Source organism: Fundulus heteroclitus, unplaced genomic scaffold (assembly GCF_011125445.2).
Source record: "Fundulus heteroclitus isolate FHET01 unplaced genomic scaffold, MU-UCD_Fhet_4.1 scaffold_200, whole genome shotgun sequence".
Taxonomy (NCBI): domain Eukaryota; kingdom Metazoa; phylum Chordata; class Actinopteri; order Cyprinodontiformes; family Fundulidae; genus Fundulus; species Fundulus heteroclitus.
Window position 1 is genome coordinate 1 of NW_023396612.1, and position 19,760 is coordinate 19,760.

The 19,760-nt window shown below is 46.0% G+C and overlaps 1 long non-coding RNA gene across 1 annotated transcript in view; it reads right to left on the minus strand.

The window, feature by feature from the left end:
- Positions 1–162: 162 nt before the first annotated feature.
- The window catches only part of LOC118559013, a 69,212-nt gene continuing 49,614 nt past the window's right edge, over positions 163–19,760 (minus strand). Inside the window, exon 3 of the long non-coding RNA XR_004928598.1 lies at positions 163–361. This is a non-coding gene — a long non-coding RNA (uncharacterized LOC118559013). The remainder of the gene's footprint in view (positions 362–19,760) is intronic.

The window sequence follows — 19,760 nt, forward strand, 5'->3', positions numbered from 1 at the left end:
GCAGGATCACTGATCCACCTCAACACAGAGACAAACTACAGCATTTCATCCATTTCCACACAGCTTCATCAACACTAACTCCACAGTCTGATCTTACTAGTGACAGTGAGCTGGATGCTGCTGCTGGCTGCTCCCTCTCTGGATTCACACCAGTAGACTCCACTGTCTGATGGAAACAAGTAGGAGATGGTACAACGAACAGATTCTCCCCATCCTTTACACTCAGTCCTGGTTCCTCTGCTTGTGTTCCTCCTCACAGTCCATCCAGCAGAGCTGTTGTCCTCCTCACAGCTCAGAGACACAGAGTCTCCTTCAAAGAACTGAGATCTGCTGGGACTCACAGTCAGAGCAGCTGGGAGGACTGAAATGGAACATTGTGAAAATAATTCTATGTTTGACAGTAAGAATCATCCTTCCATCTTTTATTTATCCTCCCAAATGTTTAAAAAATAATGCAATTATGAATGGGTTTTAATGTTGATATAATTAAACAAACCTTTTGTTTTACAGCAAAGCAGCAAACAAGTAACTGAAGAGAAATAAAACTTATTAGTTACAGTTTAACATATGAAAGTTAATGAGAATTTAACAATTCAGACATTTTATTCTCCAGAAACCTTTATTACATCACACTGATCGTCATTAAATCTGTATTTATTTACTCAAATAAAATAATAACTTTATCCAGACTGAGCATCTACATCCAAATTAGTTTAAACAGTTTATTCTGTTTTTCATCAGCTTCTCCATCATTATCCTGTAATTTCATATCTCAGTCATGTTCAGTGTTTTCAGTTTATCTGAGGTTTGTCCATGAAAGCCAGCGCTGTGTTACTAAGAGCTACAAAGAGGCAGTAAAGTCACTTTTCTTCCTGCTTGATGTGTAGAACTTTCCTTAAGAAAGTTTTGCCTGTCATAGCGTCTGAGTTGACTCAGATAATAAACACGTCCCTTCTGTCAGGTGTTTTCCCCCAGTCCCTAAAAACAGCAATTATCAAACCACTGCTGAAAAAGAACAATTTAGACAAACTTCTACTCCAGAACTACAGGCCCATCTCAAACCTCCCCTTTATCAGTAAGATTATTGAAAAAGCTGTATTTCAACAATTAAACACCTTCTTAACAACAACTAGCCGCTTTGATGTTTTCCAGTCAGGTTTCCTCACCACAGTACAGAGACCGCCCTTATCAAGGTGTTTAATGACATCCATATAAATACAGACTGTGGAAGAACCACCGTGCTGGTTCTATTGGACCTCAGTGCAGCATTTGATACTGTCGATCACTCCATCCTGTTAGAACGCCTGGAGAACTGGGTCGGCCTTTCTGGTACAGCTCTCCACTGGTTTAAATCCTACTTAAAGGACAGGGACTTTTTTGTATCAGTAGGTAACTTTACATCAGAGATTACAAAAATCACATGTGGGGTTCCCCAAGGGTCAATCCTGGGTCCCCTCCTTTTCAATATCTACATGCTCCCTCTAGCCCAGATAATAAAAAACAACAACATCAGCTACCATAACTATGCAGACGACACTCAGCTCTACATCACCATGTCACCAGGTGACTATGAACCAGTTCAGGCACTGAGTAAATGCCTAGAAGAAATCAATACGTGGATGTGCCAAAATGTTCTTCAGTTGAATAAAAACAAAACAGAAGTAATAATATTTGGACCAATAGAGGAAAGATCAAGAGTTAGCACACAGCTTCAGCTACTTCAGCTAAAAACCACCAATCAGGCCCGAAATCTGGGAGTAGTGATAGACTCAGACCTGAACCTCCAAAAGCATCTAAAGACAGTTACAAGGTCGGCTTTCTATCACCTGAAGAACATTTCTAGGATTAAAGGACTGATGTCTCAGCAGGATCTGGAAAAACTAATCCATGCGTTTATATTTAGTAGAACTGATCACTGCAACAGTGTTTTCACAGGTCTGCCTAAAAAGTGGATCAGACAGCTGCAGCTGATCCAGAACGCTGCTGCCCGCGTTCTCACTAAGACTAAGAACGTAGAGAACATGGACCCGGTTCTAAAGTCCTTACACTGGCTCCCTGTATCTCAGAGAATAGACTTTAAAATCCTTCTGTTAGTCTATAAATCCCTGAATGGCTTAGCTCCTAAATACATCACAGACTTGTTATCAGTGTATCAACCCTCCAGACCACTCAGGTCTTCTGGATCCAGCCTGCTCTGCAGAACCAGAACCAGAACCAGACATGGAGAAGCAGCATTTAGTTCCTATGCTCCACTGATCTGGAACAAACTTCCAGAAAACTGTAAAAGTGCTGAAAGCCTGAGTTCCTTTAAATCAAGATTAAAAACACATTAGTTTAGGATTGCCTTTGACTGTTCTAGTTAACTGAATCACCACTTTTTTGTTCTATTTTCTATCTACATTTTATTCCTACTTGCTTTTATTCTGTTTTATTTTGCTATATTTTAATCATGTAAAGCACTTTGCATTGTCTCTGTACTGAATTGTGCTATATAAATAAATTTGCCTTGCCTTGCCTTGCCTTGCCTTGCCTTGCCTTGCCTTGCCTAGAAGCTCTTTCATCTGAATTCAGTCTGAAGTTTTGGCCCAACTCTTTGACTCAGGTTAGAACAGAGCAGACAGTAAATTTACTTTGCCTGAACAACAACAGGTTTTGTACTTACAGAGCAGATATTGTAGAGATGTTTCCATCATGGTGCCACTTCACGGTCTGACCTCTGTTGGTTTTCTGTTGGGGCCTCAGAATAAAGACCGCCTTCTTCCTGATAATAGAAACCTGTGGTTGGTTCCTCCTTCTTTGTTTGTTTTCTTTGTTTAAAGCTGCAGAAATAAATCTGTCATAGCAACAGGACAGCAGAAATGACCCTGGTCCCTTTTTCTTGTTTAAACATATTTAAACATTTGCAGCTTTCTGATTCATTTTCTATGGGTTTATTTCTCTGACAGAAACCCTGCAGTCAGAATATTTTAACAAGTTAGTTTAACATCCAGTAGCTGTCTGCTACTCCTTGGTTCTGGTCTGGTTCTGTCCTCAACAACACAGAACAACAACAATTATAACACTTTATTACAAAATACTTTGATGAAAGCAATACATCTGTTATCATGTGAATGAGAGGAACTGGAAAACTGGAACCAAGTAGGAAATACGAATCAGAATCAAAATCAACTTTATTCACAAGGTTTGAGGGTAAAAACAATGAATTTGAATTCAACAGGCAAACAAGTAACAGAGAGCAGACATGACTATAATCTATAACAGAAAAGTCATTTTCAGGTTACAAAGGTAGGAACAGTAGCAGTACGAAGAACTAAACCCAGCTGAGGTCAGTATTATGTTCCAGTGGGACCTAAGCTGGTCAAACAGGCTCAGTTCAGAGCTTCATGTCTGCATTTAACTATTATTTTATTGTTTGGACTCATGTGTAAAAACCTGATTATTTAAATCAAAGTGAAAACTGGAAACTCTTCCTGATTTAAAATAAACTCAATATGTTAAATCTTTCATGTAATACAGTTTCCTCCAACAATCAGCTTTTATTCCCTGGTATGTAGATGTGTTAAACAATTTAGCATAAATCACTGCTTGTATCACAGCACAGCATTTTTATCTGAGCAAAAGTAAAGGAACAAATAATCTTAAAGTGAATAACATTCAATATTTGGTGGCATAACCCCTGCTTGCAATAACTGCCTCAAACCTGAGACCCATCAGCACCAAACTGCTGCATTCTTCATTTGTGATGTGTTAGAATTATTTTTACTATTTCTATATGTTTTATTTTATCTTCCATATTCATCATATTTATCACATATTTACTCATTACTATTGGAAAGGTTTTAAAGTTTGAGCTTATTCAGACATTAAAGTGTCTTTCAGACTAACCTTTTTCTCCTATGTGACAGAGTAAAAAAGTCTCATGATATAAAGTTGTTTTTGCAGCACTATCTGCAACTGTGAGGAATTGCACCTCGCCATATGTCGTAACTCCTTTCTCTGAGAACTGAATGCTCAATTGTTCTGTGTAACTGAACTGCTAGTTATGATGTTGATGGTCACATTGCTGTATGCCTCCCCTACACTCCTTAGAAAATAATAAAAGTAAGAGGCGACAGGGATGTGTTTCAGAACGGGTAGAAAAAATGCCACTGAGCACATTTCCTGGTGTTCTCTTTGCAAGTTTAAGAATTAACTGCTGTGTCTTTCTCTTTTGTGTTTGTTAAATGACGGTTTTAGGTGTTTGAACCTGACATGATGCTATTCCAGGCTGTCGCCGCAGCTCCTTTGAGCTCTTGTTTGTTTTCAGGGGATTCTCCCTTCAGTTTCCTCTTCAGGAGGTGAAATGCGTACGATATTCAGCTTATTCACTCGTCTATAGTCACATACTCTCTGGGTGTTCAAGTCCTGAATTTCTTTTTTTAGGCTTTTCCGAACATCATTGATGTTGTTGTCCTGCAGCTGTGACTCTGAACACCTACAGGAAGAAAATGGAGGTGCAGCTGCAGGACAAAAACATCAATGATGTTTGGAAAAGCCTAAAGTTAAAAACAACCTGGAGTCTGTTTAAAACCACCAGGGAACCAACAGGTCCAATTAAATTTGATAGTGACTGAAATAAAATAGACATTAGACTGACAAAGACATAAATTCCATCCATCCATTTTCCGAACCGCTTTATCCCTCATGGGGTCGCGGGGGGTGCTGGTGCCTATCTCCAGCGTTCACTGGGCGAGAGGCGGGGTTCACCCTGGACAGGTCGCCAGTCTGTCGCAGGGCAACACAGAGACAAACAGGACAAACAACCATTCACACACACACTCACACCTAAGGACAATTTAGAGAAGCCAATTAACCTAACAGTCATGTTTTTGGTCTGTGGGAGGAAGCCGGAGTACCCGGAGAGAACCCACGCATGCACAGGGAGAACATGCAAACTCCATGCAGAAAGACCCAGGGGTGTACTCGAACCCAGGACCTTCTTGCTGCAAGGCAACAGTGCTACCCACTGCGCCACTGTGCAGCCCCGTTTATTTAATCAACATCACCTCAACTCAACAGTTTGTTACATTTTATAGGTTTATGTCTGAGTACTGCAAGATAAAAACAACTTAAAGCTACTTGATTGATTTAACTCAGACATGGTTTTCTGCAGGTTTAACAGTTTGATTTAGTTGTTTTGGTTTAAGTCCTTTACAAACTGCATTGAGGAACTTTTTCTATGTTTAGCCTCAAACAAACATGAACAACAAGTTTTATTAGTTAGAACCAGCCTCCAGAACTTCAGTTAAAACCTGTTGAAGCTGCTGAGGAACCTCCATGCTGCTGTGGTCAGAACAGTTCAGCTAAAACATTTAAAATGAAAAATAACAGTGAAGTTAATGTGAACTTTTGTCAACACGTTGATAATGAAACATTGAAACAGACTCAGGAGACGCTGTGTGCATCTTGCTGAGCTCTTTAACAGAGAAAGAAACACATTTTCACCAGAAGTAGATCTTTAGAAGCAGAATGTAAATGAGCTGACAGCTGGATGTTTCTGCTTGAACTGGAGGATTACCTCAGTGGAGAAAAGATGACTTCTGCTGGAAATTCAGAAAGGAACTGCGAACATTAAAGTCAACCAATGACAAATAAAAATAATATTTACTTTAGTAACAACAAATGTACTGCTCTCTAATTACTCTTCCTCCTGGTTATTCATTGCTTAATGTTATTGAACCTCTTGGCTTCATGTTTGTTTCTGTTTCTTTAAACATGAACTTTTATTTTTTTAAGCTTTTGTTTTTTGTTGTTGGATGCTTCTATAAAAATAACTGATTAGTTTTGGTGCAAATCTAAGTTTTCTAGCAGGTGGATTACATTATTGGGAAGAACAGAAGCAGAAATCCAACTGAAAGCCCAACTTCATAATATTTACAGATCGTAAAAGGAAGTGGTCGGGCTTCTTAAAACATTAGCCTGCAATTTATGTTTTGTCCTTTTTCAGTGAAGCTAGTTTCACTCACAACATTTTACTGTATATCCAGGAGTAAACATCAAAGTATTTTCTTCTTCTTTCATCTCGGCGTACAGAACAGTAGTGAAGCACAGCTGCCTGGAAGCTGTGGACAAAACAGAAGAAAAAATAAAATTACTGCAGGATGAATAATTTTTGATAGCGGATCTAGTCAACTCTGTTTTTTTTAACCGACTAGACATGGCAGTGGAGATATTTTACTTTTGTTAAGAAGCGAAAGAGGAGTATTGACACTTTCTTGTTCAGTTAGTGGGTTAAAACAGAAAAAAACTGTTCTCCTGTTATTTTCCATGTTTTCCCTGGGTTCACTCAGGATGCCCTAACTTCATCCTACAGTCCATCATTGTGGTTGATAGGCAGCAGCAAAATAACCTTTTTTTTTCTTTTTTGGGGGAGGGAGTAGCCTCGTGAAACCATCCTGATCTCGCGAGCTTTCAAGGTTTCACTCGCAGATCAGTCTGGCTACTCTCCGTTAAAGAAAATTTGGAGCCGTTCACCAAACGAACGTCCAATCAGCGTTGGCTTTGAGGCGGGTTGAGGTGTGACGCAACCAAAAGCGCGACAGTTCAGTCTAAAGAACATGGCGGCTTCAGCCGATGAAACTAGCGTTAGCGTGGCTATTGAGCAAGTTTTATCGGAATTACAGAGTATTTCTTTGCTGAGCTAACGAGCCTTTACCTGCAGCAGCAAGAGTAGCTTGGCTTGTGGTTGTGTTTTCGTTGTCGCTCGTAACAGAGCGACGACGAAGCATGTTGACGAGTACGTCATATGCTTCATTGATCTGATTGGTTTATTTGCCCGTCTATCACCAACATAGGCCAATCAGCTAACCAGTATTTTCGCCCCTTCCCAAAATTACTTCAACGGAAAGTTTCCAGATGGATATGCGGAGCAAATCTATCTGGCGGAGTCAGGTTAGGGAGGGAGGGCATAATCAGCAAAACTTCAGGAAGTGATTTCTGGGGGGAAGGCTATGAAAAAAGGCTCTCTTCCTCTCTTTTTCCTGCACTTTTGCAAGTTTTTTTGTGGGGTTGAGCCCTTAGCATGTTAAGAATGTTATTAAAATTAATAAGAGTAGTTATGGCATTATTATTCTATTCTTTCTACCTGTTTAACCAGTGATGTCAGTAAGGTGGACGATAGCAATGGTCCACCTTGATGATCACATCTAACATTAATTTGTGTGCAGCTGTAATTTCCACTACACTCCGTCAAAGATGTTTTAGACGAAAAAAGACGAAAAAAGACAAAATTAAACTCCTTTTTCAGAAATATATATTTACTTTAGTATCAAGAAACAAAAATTCAACAAAATATTACAACTATTCCACAAATTATGGAAACGTATACATCAGGGGTCACCAACATGGTGTCCGTGGGCACCAGGTAGCCCCCAAGGACCATGTGTGCCCCCCCCCCCCCCCCCCTTAGAAACGTCATATGGACCAAACCACTTTGTGGGACAGAGGTGTCATGATTTTTTTTAAAATTAGGAAACTAAATTTACAGTTAGAATGTAGATCTTTTGGGTGGTACTTTTATATAATAGTAGTATATTAAAGCAAAAATATTTGCATCTACAATTATGTTTGGGGGGGGATTTTTTGGAAGGGGGGACACACCCTGCGTCCCCCCGTGGGATTTCAACCTGTGCTGACAGGTTAGTTGGTCTCTGTTCATTCTTCTTTCATGGCTGTTTGTCCTGTGAGGGACAAGAGAGACATTTTGGTCGTCTTGTGTGTATCTGGGCCTCAACCCCTGGTTTTAAAAGTTGTACAATTATTTTTGGGGAATCATTTTTATTTGCTTAATTACTCTGTTTAATGCTTTCTTCCTTTTCCTATGTACAGGCGCAATACACGAGCAAGACGGAATAAAGTGAAAAGAGAAGTAACAGGCACGATTTTGGCGATTAAAACAAAGCTAAATTGACACAAAACATCTGATAAACACGAAGCAACAGTAGTTGGAGTTGAAAAATCTGAATTTTTATGTCTTGTCCTATCACAATAAACCAATCAGGAACTGGATGTGGCTGTGACATGTGGTGAAGGCTGCAGTGGAGATAAAGCTTTGTTAATTCAACATGGAGGAATAGCTGATTGTGGCGGTCTGCATTTTCTCTGAGTTATAAGACTCAACCAAATATTACTAGAGAGACAAGTCCAGAATGGACCAAGCCTGGAGAAGAGTGAGTGAGGAGGCTGGAGTGGCAGGTCAGTGAAAGTGTCACTAGCAGTGTTGCCAGATAAGGTAAAGGTTTTCCAGGCCAGAAATCTGTTACAAACTGCCAGAATACACAATTTTATATTTAATGTATAGATGGGCCTGAATTAACATCAATACTATGTGTTTTTAAAAGCTGCAATCCAACAAAACCGACCCAGAGTTCTTACCATTACCGCATTAGTGCTATTGGCTGAAAGGCTGAACATCTGAATGTTGAAATTACTCCTCTGAACTATTTTACGATCCAGTGTGATTTGTGATCAGTACATTACTGAGTCAAATTGTCCCAATAACTGCTATGAACCAATGACTAATGATTAAATAATAATGACATTAATAGGTTAACTCAACAACTGTTACACCTTAACTCTCAATTTTCTCCAGGTCTTCTTTATGTTACAAAACATAACATAAAAAATGAACCTACAACTTCAACCAACATTGAAAATGAACCAAAGGTCTCATCAAGTGTTTTTGCGTCAGTGGACAAGGAAAATGTTTTGTTTTTTAGTTTCTGATTGTTTCTGGGTGTGTGGTATCCACCCTTGGGGGGTTCTGTCATAGTTTGAGTTTCTTCCTTAGTTTAAGTTTCTGCTTTTGGTTCTTTCTTGTTTGATTTCTGTTATAGTTTATGTTCTTTTTTTTTTTTTTTTTTTTTTTTTTTCCCAGTGTCCTGTCTAGCAATGTGGCAATAAAAATTGATATCTTAATGCCAAATAGAGCTCGACAGATTTTACTTTCACAGGTGGAGCAAACAGCTTACGCCATAATGCTCCGCTTGATTTGTGCGTGTAAATAGCTTTATTGTGATTCCTGCAGGGAGAATTTCAAATTATATGGACACTACAATGGGAAAGTAGGAAAGTAAAAGAAAAACAAGAAGAGAAAAAAAAGAGAAAGAAGAGTTGAAAGAAAGAAGAGATAAAAGGAAGAGAATGATAAAACGTCCTCTGTTTGCTCCATCACCTGGAAAGAGACACAAAAAGAACAGCACAACCAACAGACATAAAGCAACAGATACAATCGTGTAACACCTTGATACCATTGCTAAATCATATGTATTATTACTTAAGCTGACATGTGTAATGTGATACCTAAAAAAGAAAGTAAAAGAAAGTAAATAAGTAAATTATAGCCTTTCTGTATATAAGTGAACATTTAATACCTGGGACCCAGCACCTGTGGGAGTTTGTGAGAGTGCGCTAGTTTAGGTAAAAATTATCCAGAAGGAAATAGCTTGATAGTGATTGTGGAGAACCGAATACCCACCTTCCCCGAGCACAGAGGCAGGAGTCAGGGGACCTGTAACCCCGGACTCCCAAAGGGGCCCCCAAAGCAGTGCGCCCAAGAGGGGCCTTCACAGGAAATCTGCAATCCCCCCCCCCCCCGAGGAAAGAGGAGAGACGACCCCGAGAAAATCCCCCAGCCACCGCAATGCTGACGCCCCCAAGAGCTGCGGGGACGAGCCCGTGGGCTCCACTGGCAGCCGGCCGCGCTGAAGTGGTCCTGGCCATGGGCCCTGGGGGCCAGAGGCCCCAGGGGCGCCCCGCCCCCGCGGCAGGGGCCCCGGCCGCCCCCCGGGGGGCCAGGCCCCGCAAAGCCACTGCCGGGAATGGGCTGGCGCCCACCCGGGAACCCGCCCCAAACCCGAGGACCGCCAACGCGCCAGAGGGCCAAGGCGCCCGCCAACGCAGCGGAGGAGGGCAGGACGTGGGGGGATGGGCTCCGCACCTATCGGAGACTTGAGATGATCTTGGGAGAGGGAGCGGACCGGACCCGAACCTGGGAAAAAACAAACAAAAAAAACTCATTCACACCATCCCTCCCTTGTGCCCCACTCGCCACACACAGACACAAAAAAAAGGACGCTGTACACACATTCCCACATAGCATTCACATCCAAAAATCCCAAGTGGGGGGGGGGTCACCACAATTCAACAATACGACTGCCTGTGCCCGCCCCCCGGCCCCGCCCCCGGACCAGACTCCCCCCGGACCAGGCCCCCCAAAGAGGGGGGGCCGACACGACCCGTACGGGCCATCCGACCAGAGGCCCCCCTCACCCACTATATACCTAATAACCCCCCTCCCACCCCGACCTTACCCTAGCCACCCCTGCCCCCCATCCCTTCCTGGGGAGAGCAGAGGCGTCAGCCCCAGATCCTGTAAGCCGCTGGCTAGCCGCAGCAGCCCCCCGCCAAGACCCCGGACCCAGTGGCCCGCACCTCCTCCAGGCCCCAGACTCCGTGCCGCGATCGGAGGTGTGCAAAAGACCCCCGATCCTCCCTACGCCCGCTCAGATGTTGTGTTGTTGCATGTTGATCTCAGGTGTGTTTAAAACTGGGAGCACCGAAGGGGGTGCACGGCACAGCCCACCCCCCCTCCGGAAGGAAGCTGGTGCCAGCGCCCCCCCTCCAAGCAACTACCCAGAACCCTCAATGTCTAAATGCGAGAGGGGGTGAAGGGAGCCGCCCGGGGCGAGGCTCACACAACATAAGCCCCCCCACCCCAGACGTCTTCCCCCCACCCCCCCATATCGAGGCCTACATGAATGTGTGTTGTGAAAATGTTTGGAGTGAAAATGTCTAAAATGCATGATAAAATTGGGGAGAGGGACGTCACCAAAAGGTGGCAACCTCCAGTAACGCCCTCTCCCCAAGGACCTACATGTGTGGCGGCGTGATGGAGCAGGCAGAGGGAGGAGTCCGGGGATGGGGAGCAAAGGACTGGGGAGCCAACCCAGGGAGCCAGCTCCCCTACTGACTCCAATAGGCACCCCCGCTCCCCGAAAGCTCCACCCGGAGAAAGGGGCCCCTCCAGCGGCACCACCATAGCCCGGGGGCCGGGGAGAGGCTGCAGGGCCCGCCAGCCAACCACCCACCAGGACCAAAGCCTCTACCTCCCCCAGCCCACCCCCCATGCCTACTGTATTTAACCCCCCCCCCCCCAAAAAAAAAACATAAATAATAATAATAATAATAATAATAATAATAATAATAATAAATATATATAAATAAATTAATTAAAAAATAAGTTAATAAGATGGGGGACCCTGGCCAGCCAGCCCACACGAGCCATCCCAAACCCCACCCCCCAGGTGAAACCCGCACCGGGAGACTACACGGACCAGGACCGGGACAGGGGGTCGGACACAAGCCCACCAGAACGTCCACCAACCCCCCCCCCCCCCACACACCACCCGTAGATTTAACCCCTCCCCAACACTAACATTCAAACATATCACCATACATTCGACACTAGACATCCAGGCTGGGTAAGTCACTACTCCCCCTCCCTCCCCTCCCCCCACTAGCAGAATGCCAACCCAAAGAAGGGGAAGAGCATCTGCCCTGAGATGTTAATGACCATGCCCCCCTACCAGCTCAACAGGCCCCGAGGCCCCCCAGCGCACCAGAGGCCCCGTGCAGGGGCGGACACCCGGGCGCACGCCGCCCCAGACCCCAAGCGGCACACTCCCCGGAACCGGAACCCCCGAGGCCCCGCCGGGGCCCCCGCCCGAGGGCGGCGTGCCCCAGGGACCCCAGGCCCCCAGACCCACCCAGGACCCACCCAGCGACAGCACAGCTACCAGGTCAGTAACCCACGTCCGTCACCGCGTAGCTCCCCAAGAGCGCCGCAAGCGGCGCTGTGGGCCACCCGTAGGCCTCCCAAGCTCCTCCCAGATGGGGGCAACAGACCCTAGAGTCAGACCCACCAAGCGCCCCACTCCAAGTGCCCCCAGAGTCCCAGGAACCCCTCCACCCAGCCACTGCGCCCTGCAGGAAGCAACCCACCGCCCCCCATTCCACTAAGTGCTAATCAAAGGAGCCCAAAGAGATAGAACAGATGTGGATGCAGATGCTGTCTCAAGATTAATATGATCCAACAAAAGATCTCTATACTGATTGATACTGAGATTCTCCTTACTTTTCCAATTCATGAGGATAGTTTTCTTTGCGATACATAGTGCAGTGGAAACCATGTAAACTAATTTATTCCCCAGAGGGCTTTCCTCAAAATTACCAAGCAAGCAAACTGATGGGGAAGGTGTAATTTTAAAGCTCAAGCACTTTGATAAGTCCTTACATATCTGTGTCCAGAACCTCTGGACTGGTGTGCATAACCATAACGCATGAATATAATTATCAGGATGATTGCCTATGCAGTGTGGACAGATATTAGATTGTGCCAGACCCATCTTGAATAATCTTTGTCCTGTGTAGTGTACTCTGTGAAGGATTTTGTATTGTATTAGTTGTAAGTTGGTGTTTCTAGTCAATTTGAAAGTTCTTAGACATATCTGAGCCCAGAAGTCTTGTTCAAAGCTGACTGATAGATCCTCTTCCCATTTCATAATAGGAAGAGATATTGAATCATCTATTTTAGTCAGTGTCCTGTATGATTTAGACAGTAGTTTGGGGGGGGGGGGGGGGGTTAAATCTAGGAACTCTAATATATTACTTGGAATTTGTAAACCACCTTTAATATGCTTAATTTTTTTTCTAATTATAGATTTAAGTTTTTTAATGTCAGTCCGTCACCCGGTTTCCTATTCAGTCCCTACCCATAAATAAACCTATAAAATACTTTTCGTTTATCTGGCTAAAAACTGGGTTCTTCTGTCCTAGTTCGTGACAGAACTAGTAAATGAGACAGGACGACCAGACAGCTTATATACACAAGGAGAGTGAGGAGACATGGAGAGCAGGTGTGAGTAATCAGATGATTATGGGTAACAGCTGAGAGCAATGAAGAGAGATTAGAGACAACAGGGGGTGAAGGGTGTAGTGGAGAGTGGATGAGGAGGTGATCAAGTCCACGGTCAGCAACACCCACCTTCTCTTTTTATTTATTATTTTATCTGGATAGGATCATGCTCGTGTTTCTACTATTATTTCTGACACAATTTCAAGTTTGTATGTCGTAAATATACAGTTTGGTGAATTTTTAAGTATAACCATTGCTCTTTAATGAAACATTTATATTAATGAAACATTAATGTAAACATTTTGAATGTATCAACTTATTACTCCACAATATCTGTGGTGCTGTGAGGAGAGAAAAAACTGTGGCCTAAACAAAAAGTGTGAATTCCTCTGATCTGCTGGCTGTGACAGACATGTTTCTGCCACTCATGCAAACAGCCTCATGGTGATGAAATAAAGCAAATAGGGCAACAAAGTAATTGTAAAAATGGAAAATCCTGCACATTTATCTGCTCTTACACCATTTGGATGGTCTAAATTCTAATTAAATAAAAATCAAATATAAGACAGGCACATTTTCTTATTTTATATTTACCACTTAGTGGAAAATCAGTGGGTTCACATTTGAAACACAGAAACAGGAAACCTGATGACCACAGAGTGTATTAGAGTCTGTTAGCAGAAAAATCACAAACTGCAGCACAGAGGGTGCAACTTTAACTGAGATCTGCTGAAATATCAACAAAATAAAGACTGATCAAGTTTAGATATTTAATAAAGGCATCGTCAATTAAAAATGGACATCTAGAGACAACATAGTTTTGAACAAAGCAGGAAAAACTTTATGAAATAACTGAATTTCTCTGAGAAGAGCTGAAGGATAAACTCAACAACAGAAGCAACCTGCAATGTCTCAATAATCGACAATCTGGTTTACAATCTGAAAAAAACTCTGCAGAGCTAGAATCTAAATCCAGTCATAAAGTAGAAAAACTTCAACATTTAAAAACAGCGATATGTTAAGAATGTGACGACCCAGGTACTGGGACTGACTCGACTCTCAATTTAGCACATCTGTTCAGACTCCACCCTGCCTGCAATCACCTCCACTGGTTCCACCTGTCTCCACCTGCATATAAGCTCCTCCCAAGTCAGTCTCCAGTGCCAGAACGTCTCGAGCCAACCCGGTGAGAACTTCCAGCAATTAATATCAAACTGCCTGCCTGTCTGTTGCCCGACCTGTCTTTGCCTTCATTTCTGAGCCAGCCTTGCCCTTTTCTGGATTCTGTCTGCCTGCCTGAGCCCTGCTGTGTCAGCCTCTGGACCCTGGATTGCCCTCCTGTGTTTCTGACCCTGCTAGCCCGTGAGTACTGGAACCTGCCTGCCTCTTTATTCAGTCTGTGTTTTGTGGATACTGGACCTTGGAACTGGACCTGGACCCTTCTTTGGATTTCCCCTTGGATTTGTCGCTGGATGTATTGGCCTCCCCGTGATCAGACCCTGACTGCCCCTGGACTAACGCCCCTGAATTTCCCTGTTGCTCGGCTTCCGCCTCGCTCTGGAGCAAGGACACCCAAACAAGTCAACTCCCTGTCAGGAGTTGCTGGCCCGTAAGCACGAGCAGCACGTCCCGAAAGCCTGCGCTTCCCCGCTTTTCAATAAAATCTGCTCAAGAGCCACTGACCTGTTTCGGGTTGCCTTTGGGTCCGCCCATAATCATCACAGCACGTTCTGGCCACATGGATCCTTCACCCGATGGTCAGTGGCGCGCAGGAGTGGAGAAGTCTATTTCCCAGTTAGAAGCCGGCGTCTCAGAGATTCTTACTCACCTCCGCGGCCAAGCCACTCCCCCAACTCCACTTCCGCAAACAGCTCCTCCGGCCCCTGCGTCACGTCCGGTGACCTCATCTCTGCCAGAGCCACGTCTCACTCCACCTGAGCTCTTCAGTGGCGATCCTGAACAGTGCCGGGCATTTCTCACACAGTGTGAGATACATTTCGAGCTACAGCCATCCTCTTTCCCAACCGACCGTTCTAAGGTTGCGTATGTTATCTCTCCGTTGACGGGAAAGGCCAGACTTTGGGGGGCTTCCGAGTGGCAGAATGACTCTTCCATTTGCCACTCATACTATGACTTCTCCAGAGAACTAACAAGAGTGTTCAGTCCCCTGCTGCCCTGCCGAGAATCCTCTAGGGGGCTCTTGTCTATGAGACAGGGAGAGAGATCAGTGTCTGATTACATTATTGATTTCCATTTGCTAGCTGCTGAGAGCTTAGGGAATGAGTATGCGCTCATGGATGTTTTTATCCATGGTTTAAATGATAGGATCAAGGATGAGTTAGCCACCCGGGAATATCCCAAATCCCTCAAACAACTTGAGGAACTTGCTACCCGGGTGGATCTCCGCCTCCTGGAGGGCGAAGAGAGCGCCGCTCAACCTCCTCTCCCCGTCCTCGTTTTTCAGCGGTTCCCTCTGTGTTCCCTCCAGTTTCTCAGAGGTTGCCCGACCCGGAACCTATGCAGCTAGGAAAGGCTGGTCTGTCTAAGGAGGAGCACCAGCGCAGGCAGCAGCAAGGTCTCTGCCTCTATTGTGGAGGAGCTGGTCATCGCGTTCGGTCTTGCCCATTAAAAGACCAAGCTCAGTAGGAGGGGGGAGGTCTCTACTGAGCTACACCAAGCTCGCTGTCTCCCCAGACCGGTTATTCCCTGCCACTCTAACCACTTCTACTGAATCCCACAGACTCTCCGTGTTCATCGACTCAGGGGCGGACACAGAGTTCATGGATGAAGGGCTGGCCAGAAGACTGAACATCAGACTCCACCCTGGCTCTTCTACCCGTAGTGTTCTTGCCCTGGATGGTCATGAATTAAATATTTCTCACCTTGTTTCTGAGCCAGTGGAGCTAATATTGGGAGGTAATCATAGAGAGAGGCTGACTTTTATGATTATAGACTCCCCACAGGTTCCAGTGATTTTGGGCGCCACTTGGCTCAGGAGACACAACCCCCAGATAGATTGGCGACGGGTCGAAGTGATGGGATGGGCCCCTTCCTCCTCTGAATCGTGTCTGTTCTCCGCCCAGCATCCCCCTTCATCTGAGGGTAAGGCAGACAATTATTATCCTGATTTGTCCAAGGTTCCGTCTGAATACCATGACTTAAGGGAGGTTTTTAATAAATCCAAGGTCACGAGCCTCCCTCCTCATCGCCTGTATGACTGTGCAATCGACCTGCTGTCTGGAACCATCCCACCCAGAGGTCGTCTCTATTCATTGTCCCCTCCTGAGTCCCAAGCCATGCAGGACTACATTAATGAGTCCTTAAGAGCAGGCATAATTCGCCCCTCTTCCTCACCTGCAGGGGCAGGCTTTTTCTTTGTGGGGAAGAAAGATGGCTCACTCCGCCCGTGCATAGATTATAGGGGCCTAAACGACATTTCAGTAAAGAACCGTTACCCCATCCCCCTCATGAACACGGCGTTTGACCAGGTCCAGGAGGCCAAGATTTTCACCAAGCTGGATCTGAGAAATGCCTACCATCTGGTTCGAATAAGGGAGGGCGATGAGTGGAAGACCGCTTTTAACACCCCAACTGGTCATTATGAATACTTAGTAATGCCTTTTGGTCTTACCAATGCTCCGGCTGTCTTCCAAAACTTAGTCAACGAGGACCTTAGAGACATGAAAGGACGTTATGTGTTTGTCTACCTAGATCACATTCTCATCTACTCTAAGAACCTCACCCTCCATAAGCAACATGTCCGCTCCGTCCTGCTCCGTCTGTTACAAAACCAACTCTATGTCAAGGCAGAGAAATGTGAGTTTCACACAACCTCCACTTCCTTCCTTGGTTTCATTTGAACCCCTGGTCATGTGTCCATGGACCCGACCAAAGTCCGCGCAGTCACTGAATGGCCCGCACCAAATGACAGAAAGCAGCTCCAGAGGTTTTTGGGGTTTGCCAATTTCTATAGACGGTTTATACGTAACTACAGCCAGGTTGCAGCCCCGCTCCATGCTCTTACGTCAAGCCAAGTTATGTTTGCATGGAATGAAGAGGCAGATAGTGATTTTAAACTTCGCAAGGAGCTGTTTACGTCTGCCCCGGTCCTGGTTTCCCCTGACCCGGAGAGACAATTCATTGTGGAGGTGGATGCTTCTAGCTCAGGGGTCGGGGCTGTTCTCAGCCAGAAGGCCTTGAATGGTCTCATTCACCCATGTGCTTTCTTCTCTAGAAAGTTATCCACTGCAGAGCGCAATTATGACGTGGGAAATCGGGAACTCTTGGCAGTGAAGTTGGCGTTGGAGGAATGGAGACACTGGCTGGAGGGCGCCAAACTCCCCTTCTTGGTATGGACGGACCACAAGAACCTGGAGTACCTCAAGACCACCAAGAGACTCAACCCTAGGCAGGCCAGGTGGGCTCTGTTCTTTGGTCGCTTTAACTTTTCCCTCTCCTACAGACCGGGGTCTAAGAACGTTAAGCCAGATGCCCTCTCCAGAGTGTTCGAGGCAGAGGAGGAGAGTCGTGACCAACCATCGGAGTATATCCTTCCTGAATCCGTAAGGTGCGCTATCACCCGGCTTGGTCTGGAAAAGGAGGTCAGGGCTGCCCTGGAGACCACACACATCCCTGAAGCCTGCCCTAAGAACAGACTCTTTTTCCCTGATCCCCTCAGGCAGAAGGTTCTGGATTTTTGCCACGCTTCTCACCTTTACTGCCACCCTGGTTTCACCAAATCCCTCCTTCTGGTCCGTTCCCAGTTTTGGTGGCCCACCTTGGTCAAGGATGTCAAGGAGTATGTCACTGCCTGCTCCCTCTGCAACCAGGCAAAGGTCTCTAGGCGGCCTCCCTCTGGTCTGCTTCACCCGCTGCCTGTCCCCTCCCGGACCTGGTCCTGCCTCTCTATGGACTTTGTCTCTGGTCTACCACTTTCCGAGGGCAACTCAGTAATCCTCACTATCGTAGACCTGTTCTCAAAGATGGTCCACCTAGTGCCTTTACCCAAGCTCCCCTCCGCCAAGGAGATGGGGATAATCTTAGCAAGAGAGGTTTTCAGACTACATGGCCTGCCTACTGACATAGTGTCAGACAGGGGCCCCCAGTTTGTGGCCCGCTACTGGCGGGAGTTTTGTGCCATGTTGGGCATTTCTGTTAGTCTGTCCTCTGGTTTCCATCCCCAAACAGATGGCCAGACGGAGAGGGTTAACCAAGAGGTCGAGACTAAGCTCCGTCTCTTTTGCCAATCCGACCCTTCCAAGTGGTCCCAGAACCTTCCCTGGGTTGAGCATGCCATCAATGCTACACCTTCCAGCTCCACTAGTCTGTCCCCATTTTATGTGGTTTATGGTTACCAGCCACCGGTGCTCTCCATTGAGCAGGTGGAGTCCAGGGTTCCATCTGCCCGTCAGTCAGCCCTCAGGTGTCAGCGGGCCTGGAGAAAAGCTAGGAGAGCAATTCTCACTTCCACCCAGAAACAGGCCCGGGCTGCCAATCGCCATCGAGTCCCAGCACCCAACTACCGGGTGGGAGATAGAGTGTGGCTCTCCACAAGGAACCTGCCGCTCAAGGTTGAGAACAAGAAACTGGCACCTTGGTTTATTGGGCCGTTCTCGATCTCCAATGTGGTGAACCCGGTGGCGGTTTGTCTCTACTTGCACCCATCGATGAAGGTCCACTCCATATTCCATGTCTCCCAAGTTAAACCTGTTAAGACCTCGAATCTTGCTCCCGCCGCCACATCCCCACCACCTACCCGGTTTGTGGATGGCTCCCCAGCCTACACTGTTAGGCGCATCCTGAGGTCTCAAAAGAGGGGCAGGGGTACCCAGTACCTAATTGACTGGGAGGGCTATGGGCCAGAGGAGCGTCAGTGGGTCCCCTCCCGGTTCATCCTGGACAAATCCCTCATTCGTGAGTTTCACAGAGCCCACCCGGGGCCAACCTAGGGCGTCTGGAATCCGCCCTTGAGGGGGGGGGGGCTCTGTGACGACCCAGGTACTGGGACTGACTCGACTCTCAATTTAGCACATCTGTTCAGACTCCACCCTGCCTGCAATCACCTCCACTGGTTCCACCTGTCTCCACCTGCATATAAGCTCCTCCCAAGTCAGTCTCCAGTGCCAGAACGTCTCGAGCCAACCCGGTGAGAACTTCCAGCAATTAATATCAAACTGCCTGCCTGTCTGTTGCCTGACCTGTCTTTGCGTTCGTTTCTGAGCCAGCCTTGCCCTTTTCTGGATTCTGTCTGCCTGCCTGAGCCCTGCTGTGTCAGCCTCTGGACCCTGGACTGCCCTCCTGTGTTTCTGACCCTGCTAGCCCGTGAGTACTGGAACCTGCCTGCCCCTTTAATTAGTCTGTGTTTTGTGGATACTGGACCTTGGAACTGGACCTGGACCCTTTTTTGGATTTCCCCTTGGATTTGTCGCTGGATGTATTGGCCTCCCCATGATCAGACCCTGACTGCCCCTGGACTAACGCCCCTGGATTTCCCTGTCGCTCGGCTTCCGCCTCGCTCTGGAGCAAGGACACCCAAACAAGTCAACTCCCTGTCAGGAGTTGCCGGCCCGTAAGCACGAGCAGCGTGTCCCGAAAGCCTGCGCTTCCCCGCTTTTCAATAAAATCTGCTCAAAAGCCACTGACCTGTTTCGGGTTGTCTTTGGGTCCGCCCATAATCATCACAAAGAATAGATGTGAGGCATAAATGCAGCTTAAAAAGCAGCCAGATTTAAAGAAGTTTTGACACATAACTATTATTACATATTACATAATTTCATCATATGCTTTAAAAACCATCCTAGAAGACTTG